Genomic DNA, 21381 nt, shown 5'->3' with positions numbered 1-21381 from the left:
GTTGGCCAGGACCGATGGGAATTGGAGCCCAACGGCTGGAGGCAATAGGTTACCCAACCGAGCTAAAAGGTGAGGATAAACTGCAACGTTGCTGCAGGTCCCTCTAATAGCAAACTTTGTTGCTTTAGACTGAAAAGCCACTTCCCTGTTAAGCAAATTATATAGCTGTAGTGGGAGCTTCCAACAAACGTCTGGTTCTTTAGTATCATTCCTCTGTGAACTCAGATGGTTGAGTGCCGATCAGTTTGGAAGCAAAATGGGGCACTCAAAAATACGATAGCAGTTTCTACATACTCAGGGGAGTCCCTTGGTATGTTTTTTAATGTTCAAGGCATAGAGATAAAAAAATTGTAGACTAACTCATCTCATCATCTGGACTGAAGGCATGTTGCAGATTCACAGATAATGCCTTCTTATCTGTGTTTACTTCTGTAAACCGCCCAGAAAGCTTTGGTTATGGGGCGATATAGAAATGTAATAAATAAATAAATAAATAAATAAATAAATAAATAAATGTTTTTCCCAAGTGTTTTTTTTTTATGAAAAGTGAGCTGTCCCTTCTGATTGAAGCTTTCCCCATTCCAAACATATGGGTTCTCCCCTGCGTGTATTCTATGATGAGATTAGATTTCTCTTCAAACTGAATCTCCTTCCACATTCCAAGCATTTCTATGGTTTATTCCGTCTGTGAGCTACTTGATGGGAAGTGAAATCTGTTTTCTAACTGTAACTCTTCCCATATTCCATCCATTTATACTGTTTCTCCTCTGTGTGAATTCTTCGATGAGAAGTGAGGTCTGTACTCTGTCTGAAGCCCCTTCCTCACACCAAGCACTGATATGGTTTCTCCCCTGTGTGAATTATTTGACGATTGGTGAGGTATGTGCTCTGAAGGAAGCACTCCTTTTTATTTCATTGGCAATCCGTTTTATGGCTTCAATGCATTATTTATTTATTTATTTATTTATTTATTTATTTATTTATCATATTTATATCCCGCCATTCCTCCCAGGAGCCAAAGGCGACACGCATGGTCCTCCTCCTCCCCATTTTATCCTCACCTCAACCCTCAGGTTACTGTAAGGATTGGGCCTCACATCTCTGCAGAAGCACCCAGCGAAGGTGCAGGAACAGAGTCGGAGTCCGACGAGGAAGAGGGTGAAGTGGGGGGAGCTACCAAGGCCACAGGAGACAGAGCAGAGAGACAGTGGCAGAGAGGGGTCTTTCCAGATGCCAGCTAATCAGACGGGACAAACCAGGCACAGACCTCTCCCACCATGGGAATGCCAGATCTTACGGTGGGGAAGGAGTTGGGAGTGACAGACCCAAGGGGGAGGAGCAACTTTGGGAAGTGAAGCAGTCTAAAAGGTTGGCCACCCAAAAGAAGTCCCTGGGGGAAGACCCTCCCTGAGGGTGGGTCTAGAACAGCCACTCTGGTTTTCCTACTGCTGGTGGGTGCCAATTTCATATCAATGTTCTAGCCTAGAGCATTCAACAAAGGAAACTCCTTGTAGTCTAATTAGTATTGTGCAAAGCTGACTAGAGAATTTAGCTGTGTGTTATAGAATCACAGAATAGCAGGGTTGGAAGGGGCCTACAAGGCCACCGAGTCCAACCCACTGCTCAATGCAGGAATCCAAGTCAGAGCATCCCTGACAGATGACTGTCCACCCCGTCTTGAATGCCTCCAGTGTGGGAGAGCCCACTACCTCCCTAGGTCATGGGTTCCATTGTCGTTTTGATCGAACAGTCAGGAAGTTGTTCCTGATGTTCAGCCGGACTCTGGCTTCCTGTAACTTGAGCCCATTCTTTCGTGTCCTGCACTCTGGGATGATGGAGAAGAGATCCTGGCCTTCCTCTCTGTGACAACCTTTCAAGGACTTGAAGAGCGCTACCCTATCTCCCCTCAGTCTTTTCTTCTCAAGGTTGAACATGCCCAGTTCTTTCAGTCTCTCCTCATAGGGCTTTGTTTCCAGTCCCCTGATCATCTTCATTGCCCTCCTCTGAACCCTCTCCAGTTGGTCTTCATCCTTCTTAAAGTGTGGCTCCCAGAACTGGACACAGTACTCCAGATGAGGCCTAACCAGTGCTGAGTAGAGGGGAACTAGTACTTCCCGGGACTTGGAAGCAATGCTTCTATTAATGCAGCCCAAAATAGCATTTGCCTTTTTTGCAGCCACATCACATTGTTGGCTCATATTCAGCTTATGATCGACAACAATTCCAAGATCTTTATTGCCTGTAGTGTTGTTGAGCCACATATCCTCCATCTTGTAACTGTGCATTTGGTTTCTTTTTCCTAGGTGCAGAACTTGGCATTTATCCCTATTAAATGTCATTCTGTTGTTTTCTGCCCAGCGCTCCAGCCTGTCAAGATCACTTTGAATTTTGTTTCTGTCTTCCAAAGTATTAGTTATCCCGCCCAATTTTGTGTCATCTGAAAATGTGATCAGCATTCCCTGCACCTCCTCCTCCAAGTCATTAATAAAAATGTGGAAGAGCACTGGGCCCAGGACTGAGCCCTGCGGTACCCCACTCGTTACCTCTCCCCAGCTTGAGAAGGTCCCATTGATAAGCACTCTTTGAGTCCGATTCTGTAGCCAACTGTGGATCCACCGGATCGTTGTTTCATCTAGCCCACTTTGAGCTAGTTTGCTCATCAGGATATCATGGGGCACTTTGTCGAAAGCTTTGCTGAAGTCAAGGTATATGATGTCTACAGCATTCCCATGGTCCACAAGGGAGGTGGCTTGATCAAAAAATGAGATCAGATTCGCCTGGCAGAATTTGTTCTTGACAAATCTATGTTGGCTTCAAGTAATCATTGTTTTCAAGGTGCTTACAGATGGATTGCTTTATCATCTGCTCCAGAATTTTCCCAGGGGCTGATGTCAGGCTGACTGGTCTGTAGTTCCCGGGTTCCTCCTTTTTACCCTTTTTGAAGATAGGGACAACATTCGCCCTCCTCCAGTCATCTGGCACTTCACCTGTCCGCCATGATTTCTCAAAGAGAATAGACAGCGGTTCTGAGAGTTCTTCTGCCAGTTCCTTTATTAATCTAGGGTGCATTTCATCTGGCCCTGGAGATTTGAACTCATTCAAAGTAATTAGGTGTTCCTTGACCATTGATCTCAAGCTGCAATCCTGCCCCTTCAGCCTGTACTTCTCCTTTGCCAGGGGGGTCATAGACCCTCTTTTGGGAGAAGGCTGAGCCAAAGTAGGAATTGAGCACCTCTGCCTTTTCTTTGTCATCTGTTATCATTTTGCCATCCTTATTTAATAGCTGAACCACCATTTCTTTCCTCTGCCTTTTACTATGCACGTAGCTGAAGAAAGCCTTTTTGTTGTTTTTAGCATCCCTTGCTAACCTCAGCTCATTCTCAGTCTTCCTGTCGCCATCCCTGCAATTCTGTGCTACCTGCCTGTACTCTTCCTTTGTTACTTGGCCTTCTTTCCACTTCCTATATGTGTCCTTTTTTGTTTTCAGGTCATCTCTCAGTTTTTGTGAAGCCACATTGGCTTCTTCTGTTGTCTTCTGCCTTTTATCTTGTTGGAATTGTTTGTACTTGTGCCGTGAGAATTTCCTTTTTTAAAAGCTCCCACCCATGGACTCCTTTTCTCGTTAAAGTCGCTTGCCATGGGTCCTTCCTGATCATTGACCTGAGTTTATTAAAATCAGCTTTCCTAAAATCCAGGGTACGTGTTTGACTACACTTGGCTTTTGCTTCCCTTAGAACCAAGAACTCAAGTGCAACATGGTCGCTTTCCCCCAGAGTTCCTGTATCTGCTACTTGATCGACTCAGTCATCTCTGTTGGTTAGGATCAAGTCAAGGATAGCCGATCCTCTAGTTCCTTCCTCTACTTTCTGTAGGAGGAAGTTATCCGCCACAAACAAGTCAGGAATGTCCTGGAGGGGCCATGTTGTGCAGAATTTGTCTCCCAACAAATATCGGGGAAATTGAAGCCCTCCATTACTACTACATCATGCTTCCTTAAAACATTGGCTATTTGCTTTTCAAAAGTTTCATCATCGTTTTCTCCTTGATTGGGTGGCAGGTAGTAGACTCCGACCACCAGGTTCCTTTTCTTCTTTGCTCCATTTATTTTGATCCAGATGCTCTCGATGGGGCTACCAAGCTCATCCTCCTGTATTTCTGTGCGGTGATACGTATTTTTCACATACAGTGCAACCCCACCTCCCTTTCTGTTCCTCCTGTTCTTTTTGAACAAGTTATATCCTTCAATTGCTGTATTCCAGTCATGAGAGTCATCCCACCAAGTCTCAGTTATACCTATCAGGTCATAATTTCCCTCCTGTATTAAGAGTTCAAGTTCGTTCTGTTTGTTTCCCGTACTCTGGGCATTAGTATATAGACATCGAAGACCATGTGCTTCATAGTCTGGCTTTCTTCCTACATGTGTCTGAAGACTATTATTGGGCGCTATTAGAGCTGTTCTCTCCATTGCAGTGCATGAGCCTACATCCATTGTTATCCCCAACATTACATCTCCCTTCCCCGTAGGATTCAGTTTAAAGCCCTCCTGATGAAGTTCTTCATGCTGTGGCCAAACACATTCTTCCCATCCTTTGTGAAGTGCAACCCATCCCTTGCCAACAGCCCATCTTCCAGGAAGTATAGCCCGTGGTCCCAGAATCCAAATCTCTCTTGCCGGCACCACCTTCATAGCCAGTCATTCACGCGGAGTATTTTTCGTTCCCTTCCTATCCCTCTTCTAACTACTGGAAGGATGGATGAGAAAACTATCTGGGCCCCAAAGTTCTTGAGTTTCCTTCCCAAAGCTTCAATGTTTGAAGCAATCCATGTTGATGGATGTTGATTAAGTCTGTAACCTGAAGAGCAGTTGTTCGGGCTGGGATTTGCATAATCAAGGCTATATGAGCAACGGCCACACAAGGAAAAACATTCGAGGAGGTAGAACAATGATTAACCAAAGCTCTGGAAGAGGTGGATCGATATTACTGTGAAAACCAGCTAAGGCGAAATCCAGCAAAAACTCAGGCATGTGCCTTCCATCTGCGCAATAAGCAGGCTGCTACGAAGCTGCAAATTACATGGAAAGGAGTGTTATTGGAGCATTGCCCTAACCCTAAATATTTAGGGGTTACTTTGGATTGGGCCTTAACATATAAACAGCATTGTATTAACACTAAACTCAAGGTCAGCGGAAGGAATAACATTGTTAGGAAATTGACAAGCCCTACTTGGGTTGATAAACCAAGGGTTCTTAAGGTTACAGCATTAGCCCTTTGCCACTTGGCCGGCGAATATGCCTGCCCAGTTTGGTATAAATCAGCACATGCTGGGCAAGTTGATGTTTCTTTGAATGAAACAAGTAGAATCATTACTGGATGTCTAAACCTACTTCTCTAGATAAGATCTACCATATAGTTGGCATTGCCTCGCCTGCTGTTCGTAGAGAAGCAGCAGCATACAAAGAGAGGCTTAAATCCTCAATATCCAAACAACACCCTCTTTACAGCCTACAACCAGCTCCTCAGAGATTAAATTCCAGGAAAAGCTTCCTCAGATAGACGGAAGACTTCGATGAATTCAAAAGTAGAATGGACTTATGGAAAGCTACAAAGAATCAACACTGGAGGGAACCAGCAGAGGAGCCGGCACCCGGTTCCGATGAGAGCTGGGAAGTGTGGAAATCGTTGAATAGACTGCGCACGGGTGTAACAAGATCTAGAGACGCTCTGAATAAATGGGGTTATCCGGTGATCTCTGCCCTTTGCGACTGTGGAGACTTGCAGATAACAACACAGATGTATACTTGCCCTGACCAATGTACACATGAGGACCTTATGACAGCGCAACAGAACGCAATTAATGTTGCTAGTTTGGGGGCAAGATTTGTCTAATTTCTAACTTCTACATTTTATATTTTAAATGTTATGTGTTATAGTATGTTTTTTAATTGTGATGCTTCTGACATGAATAAATAAATAAACTTAATGGAACCTCCATGATATGACGGTGTACCTCTGTATACCTGTGCCTGGGACTAACACTTTGTGCCAGACTTAAGAGACGTCCCAAAGGCATCTGGCTCACCACCATTGGAAACATGAGTATTCAAGAAGATGGACCTTTGGTCTAACCCACCAGGGCTCTCCTAATATTGCCATAGACCTGAGCAGTGTAATGGTTAAGATACGAGATGCGAGTCGGGAAATCTGTGGTTCAAACGGCACCTCACTGGATGGCCTGGGGCAAGATGCTCTCTCTCAGCATCCCGTGACCAGCCCACCTGAAATATGGGGGCAGCAACAACAGGGTTGTGAGGATTGCTGGTGCAACGTGAAGGGTTTCAAGCACTCAAGGAAAGCGTTGTATAAATGGGAAGAAACTTCATCATTACTATTATTATCTACTACACACAGAAAATGTGGTGCGAGGATTGAGAACTAAAATCTTGGGGACCATCTTTCCCTTAGGAAAGAAGAGCACAACAGGAGACCCCAGAAATCTAGCATCTTTGCTGAAGACTCAATCTTGAAAAAGCCATATTGGTGTTTTGGTTCGGGTCTTCTAAGGCAGGGGTGTTGAACCTCCTTCAGCTCGAAGATCGAAGCTCTCAGGGGGTGCATTCCAGAGGTGGGTGGGCAAAATGGGGCATGGCCAAAATACCCCCAATTCCAGCAAAGTTTAGCTTTCAGCTCTTACTGCCAGTCACAAAGCCTTAGGGGAGGCATTTATACCTTTTAGAATGTGGGGGGAATTCACACAGTTGGGAAACCCCCAATAGTCTGGGGAAGGTGCATGGCCTTCAGGGAACCCCAAAGGGCCAGGCCAACCCGCAGTCCTCAGGTTTTGCACCCCTGTCCTAAGGGAACCATTCCTGAAAGTACAACTGACTCTCTGAAGGAAGGAGATTGGATTTCACTCCGACACTCCGTGTTAGATCCCACAAGATAGTGATGGCCACCAATTTGGATGGCTTTAAAAGGGGGTTGGACGAATTCCTGGAGAAGGCTATCAATGGCTACTAGTCCTGATAGCTATGTGCTACCTCCAGTCCCAGAGGCAGTGAGCCTATGTACACCAGTTGCTGGGGAACATGGGTGGGAGGCTGCTATTGCGCTCATGCCCTGCTTGTGGGTTCCTGGTCGACAGCTGGTTGGCCACTGTGTGAACAGAATGCTGGACCGGATGGAACCTTGGTCTGATCCAGTAGGGCTCTTCTTATGTTCTTACATTGGTCAGTCACCACAAGCTCAGGCCCCATCAGCATATATATGTAGTTGGGAGTTTTCACCCCAACCTGCATCACTTTACCCTTGCTTATATTGAACCACACTTGCTATTTTGATACCCATTCTCCCAGTTTGGAGAGATCCAGTTTGGAGATCTTCTCAATCACTTTGTCCAAGCCACTCTAAATAATTTGGTGTCATCAGCTCACTCGTAATTCCAGTTCATTTATGAACAAGTTAAAAAGCAAGTCCCAATACAGATTCCTGTAGTAAAGAGATCCACTCTTTAGATCTTTCTATTGGGAGAATTTTTCATGCATTCCTTCTGACTCCCCCCACTCAAATGCACAAGGCGGACTTACCTGATCTCAGGAGGGAGGGAGGCACTCGGGAAATACCAAAGTCCCCTGGATGGAAAAGGTAAGAGAGGATGGAGGGACTGGGGGGGGGGGAGGAAAGAGACAGCCCACTGCCCCCACCCAAATTGTCTTCCTCTCTAGGGATCCAGGTCTGTTCATTTAACCCTTGGAGGGTCAAGCAGCAAGATCCTTTCTTGGGATCTCCACAAGCAGAGCCAATGATCCATGATCAGGTGTTGCAGCCCAGGGCATTTTGGCGCCTCCAGTGCTGGCAGGGATGGGGGTGGGCTGGTGTACTGTGGGTGTCTGTTTGGTGGCAGACCTTTACTTTCACTTTAGAGCAGGCCAAAACATACAGAGAGCACCAGGGTGGGGAAGGATTGCATAGGGTTGCAGCCCTGGTTTTTATGGAGAGCTTGTAAAAGCTGTAACGGAACATGTTGGAATTGGGCCATATATATATATATATATATATATAGAGAGAGAGAGAGAGAGAGAGAGAGAGTATAAAAAAGAGAGGGATGTGTTACAGACACTTCAGAACAATTTGTTAGCTCTGAAACCCTTCCAATATTATTCTTTTATTTACCCCTAAACACCCAAAGCCATATGGAACAAAAGCAATTCCAGGAATGCCAACTTCTGAGTAAGCCACACCAACCAAATTCACCAGTGCCACATGACTAGGTGGGACTGATACAATAAACCACAAAAAATCAGAGAACCCAGGTTCAACTATTAAGAGAGGGAGAAAACCTTCTCCATCTCCCTCTCCCCTCTGTATAATTGTATGCACCTCTATCATGTCCCCCACTTATTTGCCTTTTTTCTAAGCTCAAGAGCCCCAAATGTTGTAATCTTTCCTGCTAGGGGAGTTCCTGCAACCCTAATTTGTTTTGGTTGCCTTTTTCTGTACCTTTAGTGAACTTCAGAGAGGCAGCAAAGTTCTTTTTAGAGAGCAGTGGTTTCCTCTTGGCTACCCTCCCATGAACACCATTCTTGTTCAGTCTTATTGTGATCATTGAGTCATGAACACTCACATTAGCCAAGGCAAGAGTGGCCTGCAGATCCTTAGATGCCACTCTGGGGTTCTTTTTGACTTCCTGGATGATGCATCAGTTTGTTCTTGGATTTTGGTAGGACAACTACTCTTGGGTAGGGTGACTGTGGTCTTGAACCTTCTCCATTTGTAGACTATCTGTTTGACAGTGGATTGGTGGAGCCCCAAATCCTTAGAAATGGTTTTCTAACCTTTTCTGGACTGATGAGCAGAAATACCTGCTTTTCTGAGGTCCTCAGAAATGTCTTTTGACTGTGACATGATGTGTTTCCACCCAACCGTATGGTGAAGAACAAACTCACAAAGTTTCTGATCCTTTTATAGGGCAGGGCCTCCCAAACCCATCCCTGAAGATCCACCTAATTACTTAAACACCCGATTGTAATTATTCCCTTTAACTGAGCTGATGCAACCAGGGGTTCACTTACTTTTGCACATAGCCTGACTCTTAGGTACTCATTGTTTGCCTAATTTATACATCATTTTATTTCACAAGATACGGAATTGGTTAATATATACCCTATTGGATATGTAGAGGACTGGTTTTGATTCACAAAGGCTATCATGGTAACACTATGGAATTTCCGTAATTATCTTTAGGGATCAAAAACTTTCTCACCACTGTATGTATATGTATGAATTATTGTCTTGGTTTTGCTAATAGCACATTTGTATTCAACACGGAAATGTATTTTTCTTCTTAATCTTTCCAAAAATAAAGTATTTGTTAAATAGATTTGCAACTCAGGAACACTTAACTGAGAAAATCTATCCAGCCCTGCATTCTAGGATGGTGGTATCTAGGTCAGTATTTCTCACTTTGTACTAATGTAAGAGAAAAAAATTAACGATGTTGATATTTCTTTGTTGTTTTAGCTTCAGCACATAACAATGGCTCCACATCTGCATTCATGTATACAGTGCACCGAATAAGTGGGTTTTCTAAACTGAAATACAGGCTAAATTGTGATTCCAAGAATTTATGTTTTCTCCCCTCTGTGAGCTATTTCATGACGCGTGAGATCTACATAAGAATATCAGCCCTGCTGAATCAGACCAAGTGTCCATCTAGTCCAGCATTATGTTCACAAGCAGCCAACCAGTTTTCAGTTCCTTTCTAATTATACCTAACATAGATTTTTTCCTTTTTCACAGCCGCCACACACTGGGTTCCATGACTGCTAGGTTTGCACAGGAGTCTTTGGTGAGGGACTTTGTCAGTCTACTGGATCACCCCTGTCCACATTTATTGACACACACAAAGAAGAGAGAAATTCTATGGCCACTAGACAGTGTGTAGACGGCCATAGGATTTTTCAGTTTCTGGGAACTGAGCTTGGAGCCAGGGCTCTGAGCTTGGTTCCCAGAAACTGCACTCCCTACCCCCTACCCCACCGCCTTGTAGGCAGCACGGTTCTTCCCCATCTCTGCACTCATAACTGCAGCACAGAGTGGGCGAAAAGGGGGTGTTCCCAGGAGCAGGGAGGGGAGCAGTCCGTAGAAGCATCAGTACAATGCTTCCTATGTGCTGTATGGCCTCCCCTCTTCCCATTCCGAAGCCCCCATGTAGACAGCCAAAATCAGCTGTCTAGCCACAAATGCAGGGCAGCCAGAGCACAGAGGAGAGGATCCCCTCCGTGCTCCGCCCACCCTGCAGTGGATAGTTAGCTGCCTCTGAGTTCAGAGGTGGCCGACTATCCTGAGAGGATTGCACCCTAAAAGGATAGCGAGACAGAACTTAACTTTGCAGAAGCCATGTTGATTCTTTTTCAGCAAGGTTTGTCCTTCTAAATGTTTACTAATTTTATCTTTAATAATGCTTTCAACCAATTTACCCAGAACACACATTAAGCTAACTGGCCTGTAATTTCCCAGATCCCCCCTGGATCCCTTTTTAAAAACTAGTGTTATATTGGCCATTCTCCAGTCCTCTGGTACAGTGGCTGATCTTAGGGACACGTTACATATTTTTGTTAGAAGATAATATCTGAGTTCTGTAAGAACTCTAGGATGGATACCAGCTGGGCCCAGCGATTTATTAACTTTCAAATTGTCAATAGCTTTGGGAATGTCATCTTTTGTCACTATTATTTGGCCTCAGTTTCTCAGACCCTTTCTGAAAACATCTGTTCAGGCACAGGTATCTGTCCTGCAGTGAAGACAGATGAAAAGTATTCATTCAGCTTCTCAGCGATCTCCTTATCCTCCTTTAGTAATGTCTTCTGATGGTAAGTTTTTTCATACTCCAAGCATTTATGTGGATTCTCCCCTCTGTTAGTTCTTTGATGAGAAGCAAGGTTTGCATTTCTATTGAAGCTCTTTCCTCACTCCGAGCATTTATACAGTTTCTCCCCAATGTGCATGTTTTGATGTTTAGTCAGGCCTATACTCTGATGGAAGCTCTTTTCACACACTAAGTATTGATATGTTTTCTCCTTTATGTGAATATTTTGATAAGAAGTACAATTTATCTTTTCACTGAAGCTCTCTCCACAGCCCAAGCACTGATATGATTTCTCCCTTGTGTGAATTCTTTGATATTTAGTGAGATAGGTCTAACAGAAGATAGGTCTAACTAATCTATCCAAGCATTGATCTAGTTTCTCCCTGTATGAGTTCTTTGATGTTAGGTGAAGCTTTTCCTCAAATCAAAGTTCTTTTCATGATCCAAGCATTTATATGGTTTCTCCCGTGTGAATTCTTTGATGAGAAGTGAGATTTGTCTTCTGATTGAAGCTTTTGTCACACTCCAAGCATTTATATGTATTCTTCCGAGTGTGAATCTTTTGATGAGCAGTGAGATTTATCTTCTGACAGAACCTCTTTCCACAGTCCAGGCACTGATATGGTTTCTCCCATGTGAATTTTTTGATGTTTATTAAGGTCTTTTCCCTTGAGGAAACTCTTTCCACACTCCAAGCACTGATATGGTTTCTCCCCTGTGTGAATTCTTTGATGAGAAGTGAGATATGTTTTCAGAGTGAAGCACTTTCCACACTCCAAGCACTGATATGGTTTTTCCCCTGTATGAATTATTTGATGTCTACTGAGACATGTCTTCTGATAGAAAGTCTTTCCACACTCCAAGCACTGATATGGTTTTTCCCCTGTGTGAGTTCTTTGATGGTAAATGAAGCTTTCCCTCCAATGAAAGCTCTTTCCACACTGCAAGCATTGATATGGTTTCTCTCCTGTGTGGGTTCTTTGATGAGTAGTAAGACTTCTTTTCTGATTGTAGATTTTGCCGCACACTAAGCACTGATATGGGTTTTCCCCTGTGTGAGGTCTTTCATGAGAAGTGAGATGTATCTTTGGACTGCAGCTCTTTCCACAGTCCATGCTTTGATATGTTTTCTCACCTGTGTGGGATCTTTGATGTTTAATGAGGTGTGTACTCAAACTAAAGCTCTTTCCACACTCAAAGCACTGATATGGTTTTTCTGTTGTGTGCGTTTTTTGATGGTACATGAAGCTTTCCCTCCAATGAAAGCTCTTTCCACACTGCAAGCATTGATATGGTTTCTCCCCTGTGTGAGTTCTTTGATGAGTAGTAAGACTTCTTTTCTGATTGTAGATTTTGCCACACACTAAGCACTGATATGGGCTTTCCCCTGTGTGAGTTCTTTCATGAGAAGTGAGATTTCCTTTCTGAATGAAGCTCTTTCCACACTCCAAGCACTGATACGGTTTCTCCCCTGTGTGAGTTATTTGATGAGAAGTGAGATGTATCTTCTGACTGAAATTCTTTCCGCAGTCCGTGCATTGATACGGTTTCTCACCTGTGTGAGATCTTTGATGTGTAGTGAGGTGTGTACTCAAAATAAAGCTCTTTCCACAGTCAAAACACTGATATGGCTTTTCCCCTGTGTGAATTTTTTGATGGTAGATGAAGCTTTCCCTCCAATGAAAACTCTTTCCACACTCCAAGCATTGGTATGGTTTCTCTCCCGTGTGAGTTCTTTGATGGGTAGTAAGACTTCTTTTCTGATTGAAGCTTTTGCCACACACTAAGCACTGATATGGGCTTTCCCCTGTGTGAGTTCTTTCATGAGAAGTGAGATTTCTTTTCTGTTTGAAGCTCTTTCCACACTCCAAGCACTGATACGGTTTCTCCCCTGTGTGAACTATTTGATGAGAAGTGAGATGAGTCTTCTGACTGAAGCTCTTCCCACATCCCAAACTTAGATATGGTTTCTCCCCTGTGTGGTTTTTGCAATGGGCATTAAGATTTGATTTAGAATCAAAAGTTTTCCAACACATATATTCCTGTGTTTTAACTATTTGTTCTTGAAGTGTGGTATTGTCGTCATCACTGCCCTGAGAAGCAAAGGATTTCTTCCTCCTCTTCTGATTTATGTCAGTTTTCCTTCTCTGCTGTTCCCTGTATTTAGGTCTGTTTCTTTTCAGTGACATCCTACATGGTTCTCTCTTATTCTCCATGTCCCACTGGTCACCTTCTGGAATCAAGACATGATATTGGCAAAAACCTAAGTTAGAAACAGAGCCTCAAATCACTGAACAACTTTAATAATTATGATAAAATTATTATCTCCAATAAAATTATTGGAGAGCCAGTGTAGTGTAGTGGTGAGAGTGACGGACTGGGAGCCGGGAGATCCGGGTTCTAGTCCCCACTTGGCCATGGAAGCTCATTGGGTGACTTTGGGCCAGTCACAGACTCTCAGCCCAACCTACCTCACAGGGTTGTTGTTGTGAGGATACAACGGTGAGGAGGAGGATAATGTAAGCCGCCTTGAGTTCCTTGCGAGAGGGAGAAAGGCGGGGTATAAATGCAATAAATAAATAAAAATAAATAAAAGGAAGGAGTTTAAAGACGTTGATGGGAGGCAGCTCTTACCATACATTTAACAGGCTCTTTTGACTGGAAATAACTGACAGCTGGTCTGGTAAAAATCAATGAATTAGGACTACAGAGTCCTGGGTTCAGCTCCCAGCTTAGACATAAACCTTACTAGTTGGTGTGGGGCCAGTTACTCTCCCTCACCCTAGCCTACCCACAGGATTGCTGTGCAGGTAAGTGAACAATCTGACACATGGTATGCTCAGCTGTTTGGAGTGACTGTTGGAAGCCAATGTGGATAAAAAGAGAAAGGAGAGGGCCCACCATTCAAGGGCCCACCCTAAAGTAATAAGGGAACTGGCAGAAGAACTCTCAGAACCACTGTCTATTCTCTTTGAGAAATCATGGAGGATGGGGGAAGTGCCAGATGACTGGAGGAGGGCTAATGTGGTCCCTATCTTCAAAAGGGTAAAAAGGAAGAACCTGGGAACTACAGACCAGTCAGTCTGACATCAATCCCTGGGAAAATCCTGGAGCAAATTACAAAGCAATCCGTCTGTAAGCACCTTGAAAACAATGCAGTGATTACTCGAAGCCAACATGGATTTGTCAAGAACAACTCCTGCCAGATGAATCTGATCTCATTTTTTGATCAAGTAACTTCCCTTGTGGACTGTGCGAAGGCTGTGGACATCATATACCTCGACTTCAGCAAAGCTTTTGACAAAGTGCCCCATGATATCCTGATGAGCAGACTACCTCAAAGTGGGCTAGATGAAACAATGATCCGGTGGATCCACAGTTGGCTACAGAATCGGACTCCAAGAGAGCTTATCAATGGGACCTTCTCAAGCTGGGGAGAGGTAACGAGTGGGGTACCGCAGGGCTCAGTCCTGGGCCCAGTGCTCTTCAACATTTTTATCAATGACTTGGAGGAGGGGGTGCAGGGAATGCTGATCACATTTGCAGATGACACAAAATTGGGCAGGATAGCTAATACCCTGGAAGACAGAAACAAAGTTCAAAGTGATCTTGACAGGCTGGAGCGCTGGGCAAAAAACAACAGAATGACATTTAATAGGGATAAATGCCAAGTTCTGCACCTAGGAAAAAGAAACCAAATGCACAGTTACAAGATGGGGGATACGCGGCTCAACCACACTACAAGTAAGAAGGATCTTGGAATTGTTGTAGCTCACAAGCTGAACATGAGCCAACAATGGGATGCAGCTGCAAAAAAGGCAAATGCTCTTTTGGGCTGCATTAATAGAAGCACAGCTTCCAAATCCTGGAAAGTACTAGTTCCCCTCTACTCAGCACTGGTTAGGCCTCATCTGGAGTATTGTGTCCAGTTCTGGGCACCACACTTTAAGAAGGTTGCACACAAACTGGAGAGGGTTCAGAGGAGGGCAACAAGGATGATAAGGGGACTGGAAACAAAGCCCTATGAAGAGAGACTGAAAGAACTGCGCATGTTTAGCCTTGAGAAGAGAAGACTGAGGGGAGATAGGATAGCGCTCTTCAAGTACTTGAAAGGTTGTCGGAAGAGGAAGGCCAGGATCCCTTCTTGATCATCCCAGAATGCAGGACATGGAAGAATGGGCTCAAGTTACAGGAAGACAGATTCCAGCTGAACATCAGGAAAGACTTCCTGACTGTTAGAGCAATACGACAATGGAACCAATTCCCTAGGGAGGTGGTGGGCTCGCCCACACTGGACGCATTCAAGATGAGGCTGGACAGCCATCTGTCAGGGATTCTCTGACTAGGATTCCTGCATTGAGCAGGGGGTTGGACTCGATGGTCTTGTAGGCCCCTTCCAACCCTGCTATTCTATGATTCTATGATTCTAAGGGCAGAACTGCTTTTGTTATACAGAGTGCTATTAATCCTGTAATTAAAGTTTGCGTGGAGAAGGTCCCAAGCTCAGCCCGCACCATCTTCAGTGAAAGGCTCTTGTAAGGAGCCCTTGGATGAGACCTGCAGAGATGCTGCCAGTCAGAGCAGATGATGGCAGACTAGGTGGACAAATGGCAGTTTCAAATGTGCATGCACCAATGAACTACCCCAATGATGTCATCTGCCTTATAAGAAGCCTGTCTTCCCTCTGAGCTCAGTAGCCTTGTGGAGACTACGAGATCTTAAGACTCACTCCTTTAGACGACCAACAGGGGGTGTAGCATGAAGGCAGCAGCCTTTGAAACTCTAGGAAGCTCTAGGAAACTACACCGCCACCTTTCCTTCCAGAGCGTGCTCCCTGCTTCTCTCTCTCTCACTACCTTTCTTCTCTTACATGCGCACTGCTGGGTGCTTGCTTGCAATGAAAGTTTGAAGAGGAAGGGCTGGAGGTACTCCCTGTGAAATGATGGTATTTCGCACAGCATCTGATTTTACTGCCCCAAAATGGAACTTTTGGCTTCTGGAGAAGGTGAAGAAACAGCTTCAGCACAGACAAGGATTTAATTAGCCTCCACAAACTTCTTTCCCCCTCTCTACCTTTAACTTCTCCCACATAGCTGCAGGCAGCAGATTATGCCAAAAGGAGGTTTAGGACATCATGTTCCAGGAAGTGCTGGGGAGGCTGCACGCAGGGTGCCTCCTGGCTCTGTCAGCAGGTGCAGGACTTTGCAATATGTTTCAGTTTTAAAAAAGCAAGAAGAAGCCCTCGGCCACTTTTTCATTCATTCATTTTATTTCTATACCGCCCAATAGCCAAAGGTATTTTAACTTCACTGAGTGGTGTGGGGCCAGTTTGTCAATCTCACCCTAGCCTACCCCACAAGGGTGTTGTGTAGGTAAGTGACAATCTGACTCATGGTATTAGGACTTGTTTGGAGTGACAGTAGGATGCAGATACAAATAAAAAGAGGAAGGAGAGGACCCATCATTCAGTGGCAGAGCTGCCCAGAGAACCTTTTGTTATAGGGCAGCCTATAAATAATGTAAATAATTTTGTAAATCTCTCGATTTGCATAGGAACTGGATTTAGTTTTGCTTCTAATGGGAAAAGCTCTTTCCTCTCCCAAATCTGCTCTGAGTTGCTGGCTGAGCGATAAGGTGTCCATGTCCTTTGACAGAGTGCCCGACAGTTTCCTGCCTTTCGTTGTCTTTGTGCTGCCTTTTGCCATGACAGCTCCATCCTCTTCACTCAAGAACTCTGAGCTGTCATTGGTATTAGCTATGGAAGCAGTGAGGTTTGGTATTTTTCTATGCTGCCAATTCGTTCTCTGCTGCATCCCCTTTGTGGATGCAATATTTAGAAGGTGAGGAATTCAAAGTTACCATTGTAAGCAGATGAAAGGAACTTGTGTGTTGAATTAGTGAGTTATGCCTTCATCTTGCCTGCTGGCAACCTCGCCCCCCAGCCCCACCCCCGGACTATTTCTGTAGTCTTAAGACTGAGATTGATTCAACAAATATTTCATTTATATTGGATGCCACAGAAAGTTCTTAAGAAGAAGCTGGCTAGCTCTGCTAGATGCTAGTGATGTAATGAGGACAGAGCCTCATTGAGGCATACGATGTGGGCATGTCCTGTAATGGCTTCCTTTTGGTTGGAAGTCATTGCCCATATAAAGGTTGTTCTGGAAAAGTCAGTGATAATAGCAGATGTCCATGCTCTTTTAAATTATATCCCTGTGATGTGGGGATTAACAGATGGACAGCAAAAGTGGATAGTGAGAGCCCTTACAGTTTTATTATTTATTAATTTCATGTCTATCCCGCCCAATAGCCAAAGCTCTCTGGGCGATTCACAGTTGCAAAGAGACTTCCAACTCCAAGCTTGGAGGGAAAATATCTACCTGTCACTCAATGGACTGAAGATCTCACTGTTCTTGGTACGGTTGAGCATATCTCCTACAACCGTCAAAGATGTATGGATGCCTATTTAGATAGATGGACTACTTATATTAACGTATAAATTTCAGATGGAAGTGTTGAATCAATTTTTCCCCTCTTGAGTTTTTTTCCCTCCTTTATTTTCTTTCCTATATTAAGAGTAATGTTAACCATTGCTGTATATTGATATATTTTATAAGTTTTTTTCCCTTTCGTTGTTGTTATTGTTGTGTTGCAAATAAAAATATTTTTAAAAAGCACATCACAATAGAGATTCAACACAGGATAAAGCCCTCTTTAATGCCTGAGCTATGGTGGTGATGGCAGCAAGGATTTCTCCCTACCATTATATACAGTACCATCCAGCTGAGCCTAAAAATACTTCAAATCAATAAATATACGAGATGGGCTAAAACCTTGTGAACGTTATCATCATCATCATGATGTTTTGTAAACAGATATTGTCAAGCAAGGAAAGAGGGAGCCTTACCAAGAAAGGCTACGATCCCACAATTCTCCTCCGTGATTTGCCTATGCAGGGCTTTCTGGTCAGGATCCAGCAGTCCCCACTCCTCCTCGCTGAAATACACAGCAATCTCCTCAAACAGCACTGGATCCTGGATAGAAAAAATAACAATGTTTCCTCCTCACAGGAAATGTAAAGACTATCTACTAACTAAATCCAAAAGGCTCTTTAAGCTGAGGTGCCTGGGCATTAAACTGCAGAATTTAAATGTTCATTTGTGGCATTCACAGCCTTCCTACTAGTGGACAAGGCTATCAAATGGCTACTTGTCATGCTGGCTACCTCCAGGATCTGGGGAAGCATGTCTCTCAAGGCTGGGGAAGTCAGCGGCAGAGGCATCTTGTGCTCATGCCCCGCTTGTGGGCTCCACGAGGTTCATCTGGTTGGTGACTCTGGGAAAAAGGATGCTGGATTTGATGGGCCTTTGCTCTGATCCAGAAGGACGCTTCTTATGTTCTTAGCTTTGCCAGAAGCATACAGAGGGGGAGAGTTTGGTTCAGGACCAGGGAGGTAAGCAGGGGACAGAGGCACCCAAGTGATCCTTCCCCCTACCTGATCCACTTCCACTCCATCACAAAGAAGAAGAGGTGGCTGAGTACGTATTGCTAGAGTCATTCCATCCCCTGTGAGAGAGAAAGGTAGTGGGGAATTAGGAGCATAGGCTTGTCTCAGAGATTATTTATTTATGTATTTATTTTATTAAATTTATTAATCGCTCAACTGGCTGGTCACCCAGCCAGGTTAAGCTAACAGTTCCCAGTAAACTGCAAAGGACTGCACTTTAAGTAATGCAAGTGTAAGAACAGATGCGTGTTACGGGATACTTCATCTTTTATTTGCATAACAGATGTTATTGTTCAGCTGGGTGAAAATGCATCTCTCCCCAGTTGGGCTCCTGGCCACAATCCAAAGTGCTGATTTCCACATATAGTCTTCAAGTACTGAATATTAAAACAGATTTTTTAACTGTGAAAAAGCCTGGAGACAATAGTCTCCCTACTCCCACAAAAGACTGGGGGGGGGGGGGGGAATAAAAGCAGCCCTAGTATTTCCTGCATGCATCTCCGCCCCATAATTAACCCTTACCCTGCAAGGTGGCACCTCTATCCTGCTTGATTGCCCTTTGCATAGGATGCTGTCTGGTGTCTGATGGCACCTTCTCTGCCATAGGTAAATCAGGCCCCATTTCTGCAAACAGATTCTGTACCTGAAACAGCAATGAGGATCCAAGGCATGCAATGAGAAGCAGAGTTAGAAAAAGAATGTTAGAGGGCAAAACGTTTGTGGGGGCGGGGGGGCTTGAAGGGTATGGGACATCCCTCCTCAGATGTTTTCCAGAAACGGTCGGGTAATTTGTAGAGAGAGCTTGGCGATGCTTGACCCCTTGGAGCTCCCACGACGCAATGCTCTCACCTGTTGCTCTTCCTGCTTCTTGTCCTCCTCCAGGCTCAAGAGGAAGCCTTCTGCCAGGGCCACCGCCTGGGAACTGGTCTGCGCTCCACATTCTCTCACCCAGCTTGACATCTCCTGGGGAAGAATGGCCAGGAGCTGTTCCAGGATTACCAGGTCCACGATCTGATTTTTCGTGTGTCGCTCTGGCTTCAGCCACTGAAGGGAGAGATGGTGGAGTTGGCTGCAAACCTCTCGGGGGCCATGAGCTGCCTGATAGCGGAGCTGCCTGAAATGCTGGCGTTGTACATCTGAGCTGACCATGTCCTCGCCGAGCATCGTCTGCCCTGTTCTTTCCCAGATTTCCCTGCCACTCCCAGTCTTGATGGCATCGGGGCCTCTTCTTGCTTCCAGGGTAGTTGAGTCTCGCACGTCCATCTTTGATCCCTGCTCTATGGGGCTCCCGCTTTTGCCAGTCTCTGCCTCAAAGCAAAGATGGCCTTACCAGAAGGTGCTACAGAAGCTCTGCAAAGCCAAGACAGTAATCTGTTAACATGGCGGACTCCAGGGAGCAACTAGTAATGTCGCAGAAGGAAAGCGAATCAAATGCCAAGTCTCAAAGAGAAACTAGAGACCTGAGGAGGATCCTTTACCTGAGAGCAATGAACCAAAACACCTCTCATTGGCTTAAAAGTCAGAAGATGCAGCATCCTCCCCTCTCCCCAATGTTCCTCACCCTCAGGCACACTCCCATGCTGGGCCTTCTGGTAAGGTCCCTGTCCATTCTTCATCTAAAGCTCCCACCACACTCTTCCCCATGATGCATTCTGCTGCTTTGTATCCTGCTTCAACCTCTCTTACACAAAACTATGTGGATTTTTTTTTTAAGTTAAGGCTGTCCCTCAATTTAGGAACTTTCCGTTGATCAATAGTCTGACTTTTAAAAAGGGAATTATAACATTTTCAAAAATACACAGCAATAATATTTTAACAATACAAAAACTTGAATGAAAATTCAATGTATTAATCAACTGGATTCACATGTGCATAAAACCTAGAAATTCTGGGGGGGAAACATCACTTTTTCTTTATTTCAGACCTCCTTTGGTTCACATTAAATAATTTTAACAACCGGTTAACGTTTTTCCTGGGTGCCCTGAGGCACAGCGCCTCAGCAGACGGGGGCTCCATTCCTAACTCTCACAGCTAGGGCCTGCCCTCCTGGAAGAGAGGAAAGGTTCCCGCAGGACAGCATCCTGCTTCCGAGGAGACCGCCGTCATTACGCCCCGCGGAAAATGGGAGCCACTGGTTGTACTCTGCTGAGGTGGTTTTTCTGAACCCAGGACTTACCGAACACCTCGTTCCCGGTTAATTCCTGCAGGACTAACATTAATAATAGTTTCACTTCATTTCGTGCGTTGCTGCCACGTACCCGCAGCTCTCTAGGCCGTCTACGAAGATGAAAACCCTAAAAACACAATGCAGCGATGAAATGTAAATCCCATTCGCGCGCCAAAATATGAAGCAGTTTCGGGCAACGAAGAAGTGCCCCACCGCAATGGGCTCCCCGCCACCTGCCCGCCGCCCCCCAGCCCCGGCCTCGTCGTTCGGCCCCTCCAGCGCGCCCCGCGTCAAGCGGCGAGGCAGCGCGCGCGCGAGGGCCCCGCCCGCAGGGCAGCGGCCGGAGGGGCGCCTCAGCCAGTGTCGCCTGCTCCCGGCAGCCCGCCCAGCTCAGGAGAGAGCCGGGGCGCGCCGGGCCAGACGCGGGCCCGCCTCCGCGGGGCGCGGCGGGGCTGGCGGGCGGCCTGCTGGGCCCCCGCCCTGCCGCTCTCGGGCGCCCGGCCCGCGGACCCGCCCGCTCCTCGGCAGGCCGCCGTCCTCCGCGCCCCCGGCAAAGGCTCCCCTGGCTTCGGGGAGCCCCGGAGGGACCCGCTGCACAGGCCCTGCCCTGCCCGGCGGTGCGGCGCGGGCGCGCCCCAGCCCCCCTCAGCCGGCTTCTCTCCCCGCGACCTCCTCCGCCGCGCACGGCGCCCCCGCCCCTCCGCCGGGCCTGCCCGCCGTGACCCCCGGCGCTCGCCTGACCCCGGGCGGGAGGCGACGCGCTCTGGCCCTGGACGGGCGCTGGGCGCGGGGGGGGGGCGCCTTCGCCGTGGAGACCGGGCCCCCTCCCCAATCCGCCTCC

At 45.8% G+C, this 21381-nt stretch overlaps 1 pseudogene across 1 annotated transcript; it reads right to left on the bottom strand.

The window, feature by feature from the left end:
- Nucleotides 1-10653: 10653 nt before the first annotated feature.
- On the bottom strand, nt 10654-21381 carry LOC146360354 (uncharacterized; annotated as a pseudogene). Its single transcript, XR_014787013.1, has 7 exons — nt 21282-21381; nt 20550-20667; nt 19223-19723; nt 18896-19016; nt 18362-18432; nt 17774-17900; nt 10654-13099 (listed from the first exon to the last, which is right to left on the bottom strand). The product of XR_014787013.1 is annotated as an uncharacterized LOC146360354 (transcript).

Source organism: Heloderma suspectum, chromosome 1 (genome assembly GCF_057233095.1).
Source record: "Heloderma suspectum isolate Gila_16-S chromosome 1, 16-S_ref, whole genome shotgun sequence".
Classification (NCBI taxonomy): Eukaryota; Metazoa; Chordata; class Lepidosauria; order Squamata; family Helodermatidae; genus Heloderma; species Heloderma suspectum.
Note: the sequence above shows the minus strand (reverse complement) of the source record. Positions and strands in the feature narration are given on the sequence as shown.